This window comes from Macrotis lagotis, chromosome X (genome assembly GCF_037893015.1).
Source record: "Macrotis lagotis isolate mMagLag1 chromosome X, bilby.v1.9.chrom.fasta, whole genome shotgun sequence".
NCBI lineage: Eukaryota > Metazoa > Chordata > Mammalia > Peramelemorphia > Peramelidae > Macrotis > Macrotis lagotis.
Window position 1 is genome coordinate 660,199,392 of NC_133666.1, and position 16,046 is coordinate 660,215,437.

At 38.3% G+C, this 16,046-nt stretch overlaps 1 protein-coding gene and 1 long non-coding RNA gene across 2 annotated transcripts in view; one reads left to right on the forward strand and one right to left on the reverse strand.

Moving 5' to 3' along the window:
* ADGRD1 (adhesion G protein-coupled receptor D1) overlaps positions 1-16,046 on the reverse strand; it is a 490,642-nt gene that overhangs the window by 289,445 nt on the left and 185,151 nt on the right. The window lies entirely within an intron of this gene.
* On the forward strand, positions 5,094-15,487 carry LOC141501347 (uncharacterized). Its single transcript, XR_012472212.1, has 3 exons — positions 5,094-5,237; positions 8,348-8,542; positions 15,219-15,487. It is a non-coding gene; the product is annotated as an uncharacterized LOC141501347 (long non-coding RNA).

Here is a 16,046-nt window from a genome sequence, read left to right on the forward strand (position 1 = left end):
GAAAAAAGAGAGATTCAGATTAGATGCCTCTAAAGTACCTCCCTATGGTATCATAGTTGGAGAGTTATAAGGAACCTCAGAGGTAATATACTATAACTTCCTAATTTACTGTTGAAAAAACTCAGATTTGGAAAATTTATATTATTTACTAACTATCGAGACAGGATCTAAAGCTAGATTCTCTGATTCCAGGGTCATAGCTTATTCAATTATAATGTCATCTCCTTCTTCTCCTTCTTCTCCTTCTCCTCCTTCTCCTCCTTCCCCTCCTTCTCCTTTTCTCTTTTTCCCCATCTCTATTTGTTCTACTGTTCTACTGTAAGTTTGAAAACATGAATTCCTTTTCAAAGTAGCTGCCCAATAATTTCATCCTAATTCATTCACTTTTAAAAAGTTAAAAATCAATGGCAAAGGAAAATCTAGGAAGATAGTAAGTCTCTGTTAAGTACAATATAGCCTTAAAGAATCTTAGAATAGTGGGGTAGCTAAGTGGTGCAGTGGATAGAGCACCGGCCCTGGAGTCAGGAGTAGCTGGATTCAAATCCGGTCTCAGACACTTAATAATTACCTAGCCGTGTGGCCTTGGGCAAGCCACTTAACCCCACTTGCCTCACAAAAACCTTTAAAAAAAGAATCTTAGAATTGAGGGGCAGCTAGATGGTACAGTAGATAGAACAATGACCCTGGAGTCAGGAGGACTAGAATTCAAATCCAGCTTCAGACACTTGACACACCATAGATGTGCAGGGTTAAATCACTAAATCCAGATTGCCTTGCCAAATAAAAGGAAATTGGAAGGGCCCTCATAGGCCATCTATCTCAACCCTATCTCACAAAACATTCCCTTTGCAACATGCTCAGAAAGTGGTCACATAAACTTGGCTTGAAAACTTCCTCTTGTGTCCAGCTCTAATTGTTAGAAAGTTGCTCCTGACATCATCTAACTATACCTCTCTGAAACTTCCATTGATTTGTGCTATTTCTGCCTCTGGAGACAAAAAGACATGGCAGTCCTTCAAATACTTGAAGGAATCAATCATGGAAATCACTAAAGTTCTTCTACAAGCTATAATGGCTCTAGTTCTTTCAAGCTAACTTCAGAATAATGATTGCATGGCCAGGATGAAGATTAGAAAGAATGGTGGTTTTAAATCTGAAGAACAAGGGTTTAAATTGCTCCTGTCTAGATATTAATTTTCTCATCTGAAAATAAGAGGTGTAACATAAGGGCCTTCCCAACCATGAATTCATGACCAACACCAATGAGTCAAGGATTCTTGATTTTACTGATAGAATGTTAAAAGATCACAAATCATAGTTAAAAATTAGTAGATAAGAGATTTTCCAGAGGTTCTGAGAGATTAGTAAGAGGGAAGTATTCTACAAAATAAGCGAATCCTAGAGTCTCCAAGGGCAGCTAGGTGGTACAGTGGGGACCATGCCTGGACTTAGAAAGACTCATCTCCCTCAGTTCAAATCTGACCTCAGACATTAATTAACTGTGTGACCCTGGGCAAGTCACTTCACTCTGCTTGCCTCAGTTTCCACATCTATAAAATGAGCTGGAAAAGGAAGTGGCAAACCACTCTAGTATCTTTGCCCAAAAAAAGCCCTAATGGAATCAAGAAGAGTTGTACCTGAATGAAAAATGATTGAACAAATAGAATCTCCCAATTAGAAGAGAGGCAGGAATCATCTCATCCAACCTGTACCTGAAACATAAACCCCTTCTCCTGGAAATTTATGAAGGAAGTTCTAATATGGGTCATAGGTTGAATTTCCTGATCATCTGTTATTATCACTTCTATAGGGAAGACAGTTACTATGTCTAAGAAATCCTTCAAGGCTCTAAGAATTTTACTTTCATGTATTCCGTTCCCTCCTCCACCACCCCCCCAAAAAAACCAGAAATCTCAAAGCAAGGGACTATGAATTATCATCCATCTAGGAAGTCCCACTGCCCAAATGGAACTTTGGTTTTCATAGACATGAACTCAACCATCTGATCTTCTCTTCCTAGCCTGGGCAGCATAAAGGGCAAGGAATTCATATGGAGAAACAGGAATGGGAAAATTGAACCTGCAACTTTGCTTCCTTTCTCCTGTCTCCATTATTTTCCATTAGTTGTAAACTACTTGCTCCCATCAGAATCTTGTCTCCATTCCCATTTTTCAGCTGTGCAGAGGCCCCAGGTATATTCTAAATATATGAACATCTACATTTGTATAGTGAGGATCTGTGATTTCTTCCATGTGAGTATTGCTCCCCCTACCATCAAACCCCTCATCAAAGCAAATCACAATCTATGTGCCACTTATAGAGAGTTCTTAAACAATTGCCTCAGATTTAGAGAAGAGACTTGTCTCATGTCAGAGACAAAATATGAACTCAGTTCTTCCAGGACTATGTCAATTATACCCTGTTAGTTCAAATATGCAGGTAATTAATTTATGTACTATACTTGTGCATGTGTGACATGAATAGATGGTACTAGGAGTCAAGAAGTCCTAGGTTTAAATCATGCCTCAGAGGCTCTGTGACCTCTTTCAGACTCAGTTTCCTTATCTGTAAAATGGGGCTATTAATAGTAATTCCCCACAGGATTATGAAAATCAAATGAGATAATGCCTTATTTCTTTGCAAACCTTAAAGCCTCAGAAATTATAATTATTTTAGTAGTCAGTCAACCAGCCCTTATTGTTTATTCTATGCCAGAACCGTGGGTGGGACACAAAAAAGATAAAAATATAGTCTCTATCTTCAAGAAGTTCCCAGTTGGGGAGGCTAGGTGGTGCAGTGGGATGGCTAGGTGGTGTAATGGATAGAGCGCCAGCCCTGGAGTCAGGAGGACCTGAATTCAAATCCAGCCTCAGACACTTAATAATGACCTAGCTGTGTGGCCTTGGGCAAGCCACTTAACCCCATGTGCCTTGCAAAATCCTAAAAAGAAGTTCCCAGTCTATTGAGGAAACCAACAGCTAAATACAAGCAACATATGTTGCTGCTGTTCAGTCTTCGTGACCCCACAGACCACAGCACTCCAGATTCTTCTATCTTCCACTATCTCTTAAAGTCTATCCTAGTTCATGTTCGTGGTTTCCAGGATACTATCTATCCATATCATCTTCTCTATAGAGTGTAAATAGAAGGCTATCTTAGAGAGGAAGGTGCTAGAAGCAGAGGGGACCAGAAGAAGCTCCTACAGAAGTTATCATTTGAGCTGGATCTTGAAGAAAACCTGGGAAACCAGAAACTGGTGGCAAAGAAGGAAAAGATTCTAGAATAAGTGTCCACCATTATTACACATCTATAAGTCATGGAGAATAGCTAGGTGGAGAGGTAGATAGAGCACCAATCTTGAAATCAAGAGGACCTGAGTGCCTGAGTTCAAATCCAGTCTCAGACATTTACTACCTGTGAGATCTTGGACAAGTCAGTTAACCCTGTTTACCACTCGTACAGGATCACCTTCAATCATCCTGATCCATATATGGCCACTGGAACCAGATGGCTCCAGAGGAGAAAGTGAGACTGATGACATATCGCAGCACCGCCTCACTCAAATTTAATTCACGTGCTTATCATGGTATCATTTCCCTTTGAGAAGGAAGGATAAATAACAAGTCAGGGAATCATGAAGGCACTAAAGAATATAGGATGACTTTGTAGTTAATGGAGAGGCATATGGTAGGTGTGAGTGTGTTAGAAGATATTGTAGGCAAAGAAGAGGTATATGGTGGGTATGAGTGTGCCACACTCACAAATAAATATATAACACAGAATAAATGAAGACCAACAAAGAATTAGAAGAGAAGATATTAGCCAAAAGATGACTGATTAAAGAAAATGAACTGGTCACAAGCTGAGAACTCTGAATAACCATGAGACAGCCTACATGATGGCTTCTTTGAGATAACTAAGGGAAGTCATGGGCAAAAGTTGACCAGGCACAGATTTGCATTATTGGATGGATCAGTATCCATTTCAAGTATTTAAGCAATATATCTACAACAATAATGACCGGGGGGGGGTGGGGTTAGAAAGAAGAGGAAGAAAGCTAGCATCCACATATCACAAAACACTTTATATATGTTTATCCCTTCAACAACCCTTGGAGGTAGGTGCCATTTTTGATCCCCATTTTACAGATGAGGAAACTAAGGATGAAGAGAGGTCAAGTGACTTGGATTCCTTTGATCTTTTTGTTTTAACAAATAGGAAGCAGCAGAACAGAAGATCCCTCCTTTGCTAGAGTCCTCAATATCCAGAAGACAGTCTTCAACCCTGCTGGCCTTAATAAAGTCCAGAGTATATGAGAGAGCAGATCTTAGGAAAAGTCACTGGCAAAGAGAAAGGTTGACATGGATAAGTCATCAAAGCCTCAAAAACATTCTCAAGTAAACAGGCTACAACTGAATGAGTCTTCCTATCAAAAGACCCATTATTGAACCATCTGTAAAAAGTCAACACGGTATAGGGGCGTGGATAGAGTACTAGACTTGGGATCCAAAGGACAAAGGTTCACATCCAGTCTCAGATATCTCACAGCAGTGTGCCATTGAGTAGGTAAGTCATTTCCCTCCTCCGGAACTCAGTTTCCTTATCTGTAAGATGAGGGGGGTTGCACTAGATGACCTCCAGTTTCTGTCCCAGCTCTCAATCTATGACTCACAGATGACCCTAATTAGAACTGCTGGGTGTGGATTCCCATTAGGCCATCTGTGCTCTGGGAGCCTCCTAATAGCGGACATGATGCTGCCTCCCCCTGTTGGGAGTCAGCCCATTGTTTCAGGAGGAGGCGACATGAAACAATGCTCCTAACTGTGAGAACTCACATGTCAAGCCATTGACCCACTTGATCCCTCCATATCAAGGCCAAACTTTAATTCTCTCCTCCCAGAGGAGCAATTTGCTGGCTGGGACTGTAGTTGCACATCCCCTTCTTACCCACTCCTCCCCATTGTGCTATTACTGACAAGATCAATACCAGCCCTTCAGGATGGGAAGAGTAGGAGGAAATGAAGCTGTGTCCAGTTCTCTTGAGAACTGTCACCATGACAAAGGGGGAATGTTACAAAACGATTACAGACTAAGCACACAGTAAATAAATCTGCCATGACCTAGACACACAGCTGCCTCCTACTCCTCTCAACTCTGTGGAGCTCAGCATGAAGACATGAGAGGAGGTGGACTGCTGTGGGCTCAGCACCATTGTCCAATTCATCAAGTTTTTCCAGGTTGGGAAAGACTTATTTTGTCTGTTGAGTGATTGAGTAAAGTGTCTTGTGTGTGTCTGTGTGTCCACGTCTCTGTGCTAGGGGGAACAACAACCAAACTACAACAAGAGCCTAAGGGTGATTCTAAAGACTCTGATGCCATAAGTGGAATATATTTAGACTACCCAGAACCCACCTCTTACATGGCAGGGCAGTTAGATGCTATGGGGCATAGAGCCCTGGGCCTGGAGTCATGAAGACCATGAGTTCAAATCTGTCCTCATATACTTACAAATTGCATGACCCTGAGCACACAAAAACTCTGTTTACCTCAGTTTTCTGAAGAGGAAATAACAAAACCCAATATCTTTACCAGGAAAACCCTAAATTGGGGCAGCTAGGTGGCATAGTGGATAGAGCACCGGCCCTGGAGTCAGGAGGACCTGAGTTCAAATTCAGCCTCAGACACTTAATAATTACCTAGCTGTGTGGCCTTGGGCAAGCCACTTAATCCCATTTGCCTTGCCAAAAACAAAACCCTAAAAACAAACAAAAAAAAGAAAACCTTAAATGGAGTCACAAAAAATTTGTATACAACTGAAAACCAAATAGCACCATATGTCCTGCATGAGACCTTCCTAGATCTTCTCTGTTGTTATTATGCTCATCCATTTCAACAAAAAATTCATGGAGTTAGAGCTGGAGAGGATCTTAGAGGTTCTTGAGGTTCTCTAAGTCAAGTCCCTCATTTTAGCTATCAGAAAAGTGACATTAAGTGACTAGTCCAGATTACCCAACAAGGAAGTGTTTGAGGAAGGATGGGAACTCAGAATTTTCCACTTTGCATTACTTATAATATACTTTGCATTTACTATCCTTTGGGGAGACAATCTGACAGAACCAAGTAAGCTAGCTGTGGAAGTCATGTTTTGTATCCCTTCTCCACCAAGTTGTCTAGTTGATGAGCATTTGTTAAATGTTTACTAGGTACAAGGTACTGTGCTAAGGACTGGAAATACAAATATTAGGACAGGTCAAATTGACCGGTATTTATTAAATGGGTTTTCTCTGGCCATCTCCCATGCCTGGAATGCTCTTTCTCCTCATCTCCCTCTACTGACCTCCCTGGCTTCCTTTAAGTCCCAAATAAAATCCTATACTCTACAGGAAACCAATCAAACCCCTCTTAATTCTAATGCCTTCCCTCTCTTACTTACTTCCCATTTAACCTGTCTTTAGTTTATATATATATATATATATATATATATATATATATATATATATATATATATATATATGTATATATAGTGAGCTCCTTGAGGACTGACATAAATGTGATACCTGTCTCAGAGCCTTATATTCATGTGACCCTGACTAATTGACCTGGCTACATTCAACCTCAATTGCTTTATCTGTAAAATGACAGTTAAAGACATCACCTGCCTCACAGATTTACTGTGAGGATTAAATGAGCTTCTGTAGGCAAAACCTTACTTTAAGCAAAGTCTCCTGCTAGCTCCTAATAATAAATGCCTGGCAAATTGCATTGAATGGGTCCAAAGGTTTGTCTTTCCTCCTATTTCCCTTTGAACGTAGGCAATGCTAACAATAGTCCATGTGTCTTAAGTTGCCTTAAAGTTTACAAACCACTTTATAGATATTATCCCATCTGATCCTCTAAACAGCTCTGTGAACTCAATACCCTTTTTAAAATTTATTTTATTCTGAACTTAAGAAAAAAATAAAACATTACAAAAGAGGACAGCAAGGGAGTGATTTACCCATAGGACTGAGGCAGAATTGAATCCTATGTCTCCTTGCCTCCAGAGACAGGATTCTACCATTATTCCATACTGTCTGTCTAACAGTTTTACATTTTACATGTGTTCCTAACTCAGTGACTAGCACATAGTGGGCACTTAATACATTTTATTAAATTGAATAAAGAGCTATAAGGTTTTGCAAAGTGTCAATTGGCAAGAAATATTAAAGATTTTCTTATATTTGTAACCCTAATACTTAATACAGGGTCTTATGCATAGCAAATACTTAGGCTAATCTACTTGGGTCATTTATTTGGAGCCGGAAGGTCCTTTCAATCTAAACTTGTCTTATGAGAATAAGCAGTTTGTCAAAATTTGAAGCCTAGTCCTCTGATTGCTCTATTGTTTCCCTTAATGATATGGAAAAGCACCTGGGTTAGGGAATTCCTTTCACTATTATTTCACTGGTACGGTAAGAGAAATTATTATGCTTTTATATTAAGAACTAATAATTAAATTGGGATCCAGGCTTAGTTCTTTCTATTTCTTCATTAAGGCCCAGATCTTGTTAAAATCAGTCTCTAAACATTATTCACAGTAGTAGAAACATTGTGAAATGATCAACTATGATGACTTAGCTCTGCTCTAATATACAATGATCTACGTAAGACGATTCCAAAAGACTCATGATGGAAAATGCCATCCATATTCAGAGAATGAACTATGGAGTCTGAATGCAGACCAAAGTATACTTTTTTTCATTTTCTATAATTCTGTATACAACATGTCTAATATGGAAATGTGTTTTACATGATTGCACATCTGTAATCTGAACTAAATTTTTGCTGTCTTGGGGAGAAGGGGGGAGAAAATTTGGAACTAAAAATTTTATTTGAAGATTTATTGTTGAAAATTGTCTTTACATAGAATTGGTAAAATAATTAAAAGAAAAATAGGATAGGGGCAGCTAGGTGGTGTAGTGGATAAAGCACCGGCCTTGGAGTCAGGAGGACCTGGGTTCAAATCCGGTCTCAGACACTTAATCATTACCTAGCTGTGTGGCCTTGGGCAAGCCACTTAACCCCATTTGCCTTGCAAAATAAAAAAAAAGATTTAAAAAAAAAGAAAAATAGGATAAATTGAGCAATTCCAAAATAAAATGAAAGTTAGTCTTTGAAATAAAATAAAACAAAGCTAATTTTTTGCAGGGCATGACTAATTGATGAGATTACTTGTGGATCTTGGGCAGGACCCTACCCAACAAGTAGACCTAATTTCCATTTAGAGTAGAAACAGAATTCAGTCTGAATGAGTGTTTACCCTGGGTAAAGAAGTCTTTGCTCTTGTACCTCCTCCATTAAAATTTAGGATGATCCAGTACATGAAGGAGAAAACCAATCACAGAGAGAGATCTAAATGTAGAGGAATTCCCTTGTCCAGATCGCTGGATGAAACTGAATTTCATGATCAAGTCATATTCTGAACAAGAGGAATTGAAGATTTCTAGCCCGCCTCCTCAACGAATGTGCACTGATCAGGGCTGATTTCACGATTCAGGAAAAGGTATTTTGTTGATCTCTGATTAACAAGAAAAACCACTGATCATCAATTTGTTGGTTGCCAACTAGCCTGATTAATAAATTAATTATTGATTACCCAGAAACTATATCTCAATGTTTTTCATTCATCACAATGGGGACTCACAGGTCAGGAAATTTTTTCTTCCAGTCCAATTCAATACTTTCTCAGTAAGATAGAATCCTTTGGGAGGTTAAGTAATCCGTTCAGAACCACCCATTCAATATTTTAAAGTAGCATAATTTGAATCTGGATCTCAGGATAATGCTCTACCAGGCAAAACTGCTTATAAACAAGTGTTGATTTAAATTAATTTAGTTGATCCAAAAAGTGATGCTTCTCCACATGCCCCATTGAGATGAAACAGTAGAATGTGTGTAGAGATGTTTTTGTTCTATTTTGAAATGACAAGCTTGAGCTACACAGACTATCAGTAGACGTCACAGATCCTGTAAGGGGGGACCTCTTCAGAGCTCCTTTAGCTAGACTTTTTCCTGCAGCTTCAGAAGTTTTGTTGATGGCAGAAAACCAAGAGAACCAGAAAAGATACTGCCTGCTTAATGCAGATAAAGCCATCATCTATCAGCATTGAGTGTCTGGCCCTAAGGGCTCATTTATCAAGTGCAAGGACTTCAAGAATGTGATACTTCATGACCAGAGACCTTGTAAATGCATCCATCCCAAGCAGGGAGATGACTTCTCTAAGTGGAAGGTGGCAAGATGAATGGATTACATTTCCCACAGATACATTGGATGGCTTCTTAGATCCTATTCATCTTTATTCGAGAAACTGTCTCTCTCTCTCTGCTACTGCTTCTTCTCATCCAACCCTTTTATTTGTTCATTGCCTAAATCCTGACAGGCTACTGGAACTATCAGCTTTGTTCTCTCTAGAGCCCTTCATGAAAACAAAACCTGTGGCTCTACAACGAAGAGTATTGCACAATCCAATCTCCTTACTGGTTCCTTGGTGACAAGTATGTAAGAGTTGTTGGCTTTGACTAGACTGTTAGACAGACTCCTGATGATAAAGCATTTTCCTCCTCCCAGTTGTGAAAGAATCATAGATAGGGAAAAGACCATAGAGGATACTGATCATGTCATCAGAGATTCTCACAATTGGAAGGGATTTCAGAGACACTTTAGATCAAGGATCTCCTGAACAACACAGCAGACAAGAGGCCAACCAATTTTTCTTATTGACCTCTGGTAAGGATGAGTCCATTATCTCCTGGGGCAGCCACTCTAAGCTTTTCCTAGTATTTATTTTTGGTAAATGTAGAAATTCTCATTTATCCCACTCATTTAATAGCAATTATTTTTGTTAGGTAAGAACACTCCTTGACTGAATAAATCAGAACTGTGATCAGGACCTGTACACCTCCTTGATCCAAGCAACACCATTTTGTGAGAAAATCAGCCATACCCTGAGAAACTTGATAGAAACTATCTCAGAACCCAAGATTGCAATTCTAGAAATCTAGAAAAAGAGACAAAGTAGGAGAGTCACACTGAATTGAGATGGCAAGGACCAGCAGCTCAGGAACAACATTTTTTTATTATATTATGTTTTTAGAAATGCTTGTTTTATTACACAAATTGAAAATTAAATAAATAATTTTTAATAGAAAGTTGGCAGAGAAGGGAGATGTCAAAATCATAGACTTATAAACATCTTAGAGAGGAACACTAGTAAATATGTATCTACTCGAGAACTAAGGGAATTCTCAAAAATATGTATTCTTTGCCCGATTTCCCCCAACACTGCTTATTATCCCCAAACTTTATATTGTACTTCATTCAAAGCTGCTTCATTACTCAAATGTTTCTGAGAAACTGAATTTTGTATCAACCATAAAGAAATAGAGGTTAAGTAGAGATACATATATATGTGGCACAGTAGGTAAAATACAGGGCCTAAAGTCAGAAAGATGAGCCTTCCAAAGTTCAAATCTGACTGCAGACACTATATGACCTTGGACCAGTCTCTTCATGTTTTTCATTTCAATTTCTTCATTATAAAATGAGTTGGGGAAGGAAACGGCAAACCACTACAGAATCTCGCCAAGAAAACCATAAGTAGGCTTGCAAAGAGTAAGATATGACTGAAAAGAATTAAACAACAATAGCAAAAAAGGCAAAGGACTAAACCATAGTCCAAATGTTAGGAATTTTCCTGTCTGGGGACTTAGAACAATTGCAATTGTACTCTTAACTTCTTATTCAAAAAACTTCCCTAAAATTGTTTGAGGAGAGAACCATATGAACCTTAGGAGCCATCATGTTGCTAATAGGTTTTAAAAAACCATAATTATTTGTGATAATGTTTTTATTGAATTTAAATCTTTCATCATCTTCCAATGATTGTTTATAGTGCTTCCTTCTAAAAAATCAAGCTTAAGTCTAATTTTTTTCCTACATGTCAGGTCTTCAAAAGCTTGAAAAAACTACCATACTTCCCTTAAGACTTCTCTTTTCCAGGTTATTTCCAAGTTCTTCCACTGATCATTACATAACATAAACTTAATGTTTTTCATCACTCTGGTTGCCATCCAGGGGCTACTCTGGCTTATCAATATCCTAAAATTCAGTTCAAAACTATACACAATACTCCAGAAGGACTCTTAGAGACAGAGTACCATGAGACCAACACCTCTCTAGTCCTTGATGCCCTCTCAATATTGCACTAGGTTTTTTTTTTTTTGGCTTTCTCATCCCTCTATTTACTCATTAAGCTTTCACTCCATAAAATTCCCAGATCTTTTTCCACAGACAGATTGCTGTAAAACTTCCTAAATGTATAGAAAACTGAGGCCCAGAGAGGTGAAATTATTTGCCCAGGATCACACAACAAGTAGGTGATCCATCTGAGATTTCCTCATAGGAGGCACTGTAGCAAAGAAAACAGAGTGCTATATTTATATTCTGAAAGACCTGGGTTTGAATCCTGATTCAGACCTTGGTTTCTGATCCTGAGTAGTCATTTAACATTTCTGGGCCTCTATTTCCTCATTTATGAAATAAGGAGAGGGACTCAAAGACTTTAAAAAAATCCCTTCCTATTCTAAATATATGATTCTTTGATTCTGATTCAGGTCTTCTTCTGTCTCACAGGTTGCAACTCCCATCTGCAAAATGGAGATAAGAATACTTGTACTCTCTATTTCCTAGGGCTCTACTTAGGAAAATTCCTTGCAAATCTTAAATTGCTGCAGGAATTAGAGCTCTAACTAGAATATAAACTCCTAGAGGAGTTTTACAGCTACAGTGGTTAGAGCACTGGCCTTGGAGTCAAGAGGACAGGAGTTCGAATCCAGACTCAGACAGTCATCACTTACTAGTTGTGGGACCTTGAGCAAGTCACCTAACAATGATCATTTCCCATCCAGGGCCATCTCTAGATGTCCTAATTCATATCTGGCCTCTGGACCCAGTTGGCTCTGGAGGAAAAAGTGAGGCTGGTGAATTAGCACTGCACCCTCTCACTCAAATCTAATTCATATGCTTTTCGTGGTCTTCTGTGAGAACAAAGGAGAACAGGAGCATTGAATATTGATTGTTGAAAACAGATATACAGTGAAACCAAAAATATTTCTCTGAAAGGTAAGTGGTATATATTCTATTTTTAGTCTCTAAACTACCTGACCCCTCTAAAGATGTTATAAACTCCTCCCCCAAAGCATCCATCATATCCCTACCATCACAAGTCTTGCTTTGAGAATAGTCATGGTTTTGGATACTATGGGCTTTTCTCCCTTCTTTAAGATCTGGACTGTGTTTGGGTACTGGACTGTGTTTGGGTATCATTTGCCAAATGGGTGATTGACCTGGAAAATCTCCAATATCCATTCCTACTCTGAGAGTTCATAAGTTGTAAAGTTCAAAGCCAAGATCCCTTTAGCCTTCAACACTGAGCATATTCACCAACATTTGTAGCCTAAACCCAATTGGGTTCTTTCTTCAGAAAGACTGTAGTCGGGGCAGTTAGGTGGCATAGTGGATAAAGCACTGGCCCTGGAGTCAGGAGTACCTGGGTTCAAATCCTGTCTCAGATACTTAATAATTGCCTAGCTGTGTGGCCTTGGGCAAGCCACTTAACTCCATTTGCCTTGCAAAAACCTAAAAAAAAAGACTGTAGTCTCTGGAACCCTATTTAAGGAAGGGTCCAAACACAGCAGCACCTTGGGCATGGACCTCCACCAATAAACAGAATCAATTCCTTTTGTTGATCCCTGCATCATCTTTGTCTGAAGTGTTGCCCATGAATGGATTAAATATCCTCTTCCCCTCTGTCTCTTAGAATTTCCATTTTCCTTCAAAAGTCAACCAAAGTGCCATCATCTACATGGATTCTCTCCTAATTCTGATCATATGAGATCATAATATCAATAAAGGGCTAAGCATAAGGTATGACAAATAGCATGTGTTTGATAGCTGCTTATTCCCTCCCCACCCATTCTCCCTAAGCTGTTAGCTCTTTCTGAATCACCTTTTATTATCATTACCATTATTATGTTGCTGCATTTATTTTTAAATTATAAACTTATTCATAATAAATGCAATAAAATAATAAAAATACAATAATTTTATATACCAATTCATGGACAGCTAATTGATATAATGGATAAAGTGCAGGACCTGAAACAGGAACACTCAACATCCTAAGTTCAAATCTGACCTTGGATACTTCCTATCTGTGTTGCCCTGGTCAAGTCACTTTACCCTGTTTATCTCCATTTCTTCATCTGTAAAAGGAGATGGAGAAGGAAATAGCAAACCATTCCAGTATCTTTGCCAAGGAAACACCAAATGATCACAAAGAGTTGAATACAACTAAAAAAATGACTGCACAACCAAAACATACCTATACATATCGCACCCAATAAAATACTCTCCAGGAGAGTAAAGAAGATTCCATTCTTAACCCTTAAATCACCATCAGTGCTATAATATCCATTTAATAAATACTTAATTCTGATACCCCAGAGTCAAGACAGAGTAATAGAGAAGTGTAAAGAAATGAAAGAAGGGTATGAATGAGATGAACAAAAGAATCACAAGATGCTAGGATCTGGATTCCTAGATCTGGAAGGGACTTCAGAGGTCATTTAATCCAAACTCCACATTTTACTGCTGAGGAAAATGAGGTCCATGGAGATTAAGTGAATGCCCAAGATCATATGAGTAATAAGCCTCCATGGTGGAATTTGAATCCAGGGCCTCCGATTTCAAAACTAACATCCTTTTCCTCCATACCTCCTTGCTTCCTTTGAAACATGAAGAATCATGTTTCAAAAAACATGAAAGTGATCCTTTGATCACTTGAAATTAATTATTCAGATCATTTTAGACACTTCTTTAAGCAGAAAATTTATTTTTACTTTCCTTTGTATCCTCTGTACAGTGTCTTGCATAGAATAAGCATTTAACAAATGCTTATTTACTAACTCTAATTTAGCCAGGTAATTAAATAATTCTCTATTTTGTTTTTCCTATGTGAATATAAAAAAGAAGAAAAAGGAAAAATCTAGGGAGTAAATCAGGGAGACTGTTTACTAAGGAGCCAAGAGAAGGGAATTTATGTCAATGGAAGAAATGTCCACCAAGAAAATTTCATATGCTTGGAAGTGCCTCAAGAAGACATATCTACCTAGAAAATTTCATAATCCTTGGACAACCAAAGGAAGAAACAAATTTGAAAAATGAAGATGAAGAGGCTGAAAAGTGAAGGTGAAGAGGGTAGTGTTGATTCTGTGGAGGAAATGGATCTTGAATACCAAGATATATGATGAGCAGAGAAAGATCTACAAAACAGAGAGAAAGAAAGGGCACCTTCAGAGCTTCTTCTGAAATTCCTCTTGGCTTCTCTGGCTCATAGCTTTAAACTTGGAAGAGAAAGTAGAGGCCATAAAGTTCAAGCCTCTCTCAATTTTTAAGCTGAAGAAACTAAGACCTAAAGAGGTCTTAGTTACACAGAGAATAATAGCTTAGGTATTCAAATCTACTATTTGTCGCTACCTCGTGGCTTCTCTGATTTCCTTTTGTATAAGCAGAAATATCACTTTTTTTTACAAGAATCCTGCTTCAATTCCTCTCAAAAGTAGTGTCTTCCCTGTAAGATCTCTGAGATAACCTCCAATTTAATCTCACACACACACATACACACACACACACACATACAAATAATTACACACAAATTGCACAAATATATTTGTACATGTTAAAATGTTGTAGATATGTTGTAGACACAAGTAGATTGATGAATGGATAGATGGTTAGGTAGATGGATGGGTGAATAAGTAGATGGGTAGATGGGTGGATGGAAAGGTGGGTGGTTGGTTGGATGGATGGATGGAAGGACGGACAGATGGATAGATGCCTGGATGCCTGGGTGGATGCCTAGATAGATAGATAGATAGATAGATAGATAGATAGATAGATAGATAGATAGATAATTAAGTAGGTAAGTAGATAGATAATGATACATAGATACATAGATGATAGGCAGACAAATATTTGTACATAGTTGTTTGTACATGATTTCTCCCATTAGATTTAACTCCTTGAGACAGGAAATATTTTTGTCTTTGAATTCCTAATGATTCACACCTAATATATAGTAAATTTGTATTGGATGACATTTGACCGATTCTGATTCCAGATCCAGCATTGTTTGTCCACTACAACCTCTGCTTCTGTGGGTCCAATGAAAGAGCAGAGCCTAACCATAGAGATTGGGTCAAGGAGAAGGAAGACTTCACTCTGAGAGATTCCAACTTTGCCTCCTCACCCCTAGACATATCTTCCTTGTCCTCTGCCTCACCAGGCCCTTGTGAAAAGGAGTCATACTCCACATAGGAGGTATTCAATAAATGTTCATTGATTGGCCAGAAAGGAAGTTGAAAATGAACTGATCGATAGATAAAAATTCTCCTCCTGTTCACTCTTATGTATGGTACAAATCAAGATTTATTAGAGCATCCATTTTTTTAAAACCTTCCAAGGGACTTGAGGGAGATGCCACCTGTAGAACTATGCTCAATAACTTCTCTATTATATTTATTGATCCTTTCTAAATAAAATAAGAGAGTCCGATTGATTAATACAACAAGGCTTAAAGACACCTTCTTGATTTGCTTACATATTTTAAGGAAAGAATTGATTTTCCAAGAGACAGATTTCATTTAATAAAGATTAGACTTGTGTCAGAAGCATGCAATAAATGTCATGAGAACATGGGACCATGACCTATGACCTAGAATTCTGTCTGAAATTCAGAACACTAAAAAACACCAAAGATTAGAACAAGGAGGATGACAATTTATAACAGTGAAAATGACACGATAATGGGTTATCACAGAATCACAGAATTAGAAAGGATTTTCTGAGGCAGCTAGTACAACTCTTTAAATGATCCAAAAATCCCTTCTATACCTTTGCTGACAAGAGGTCACCTAATGTCTGTTTGAAGACTTTCAGGTAAGAAGAA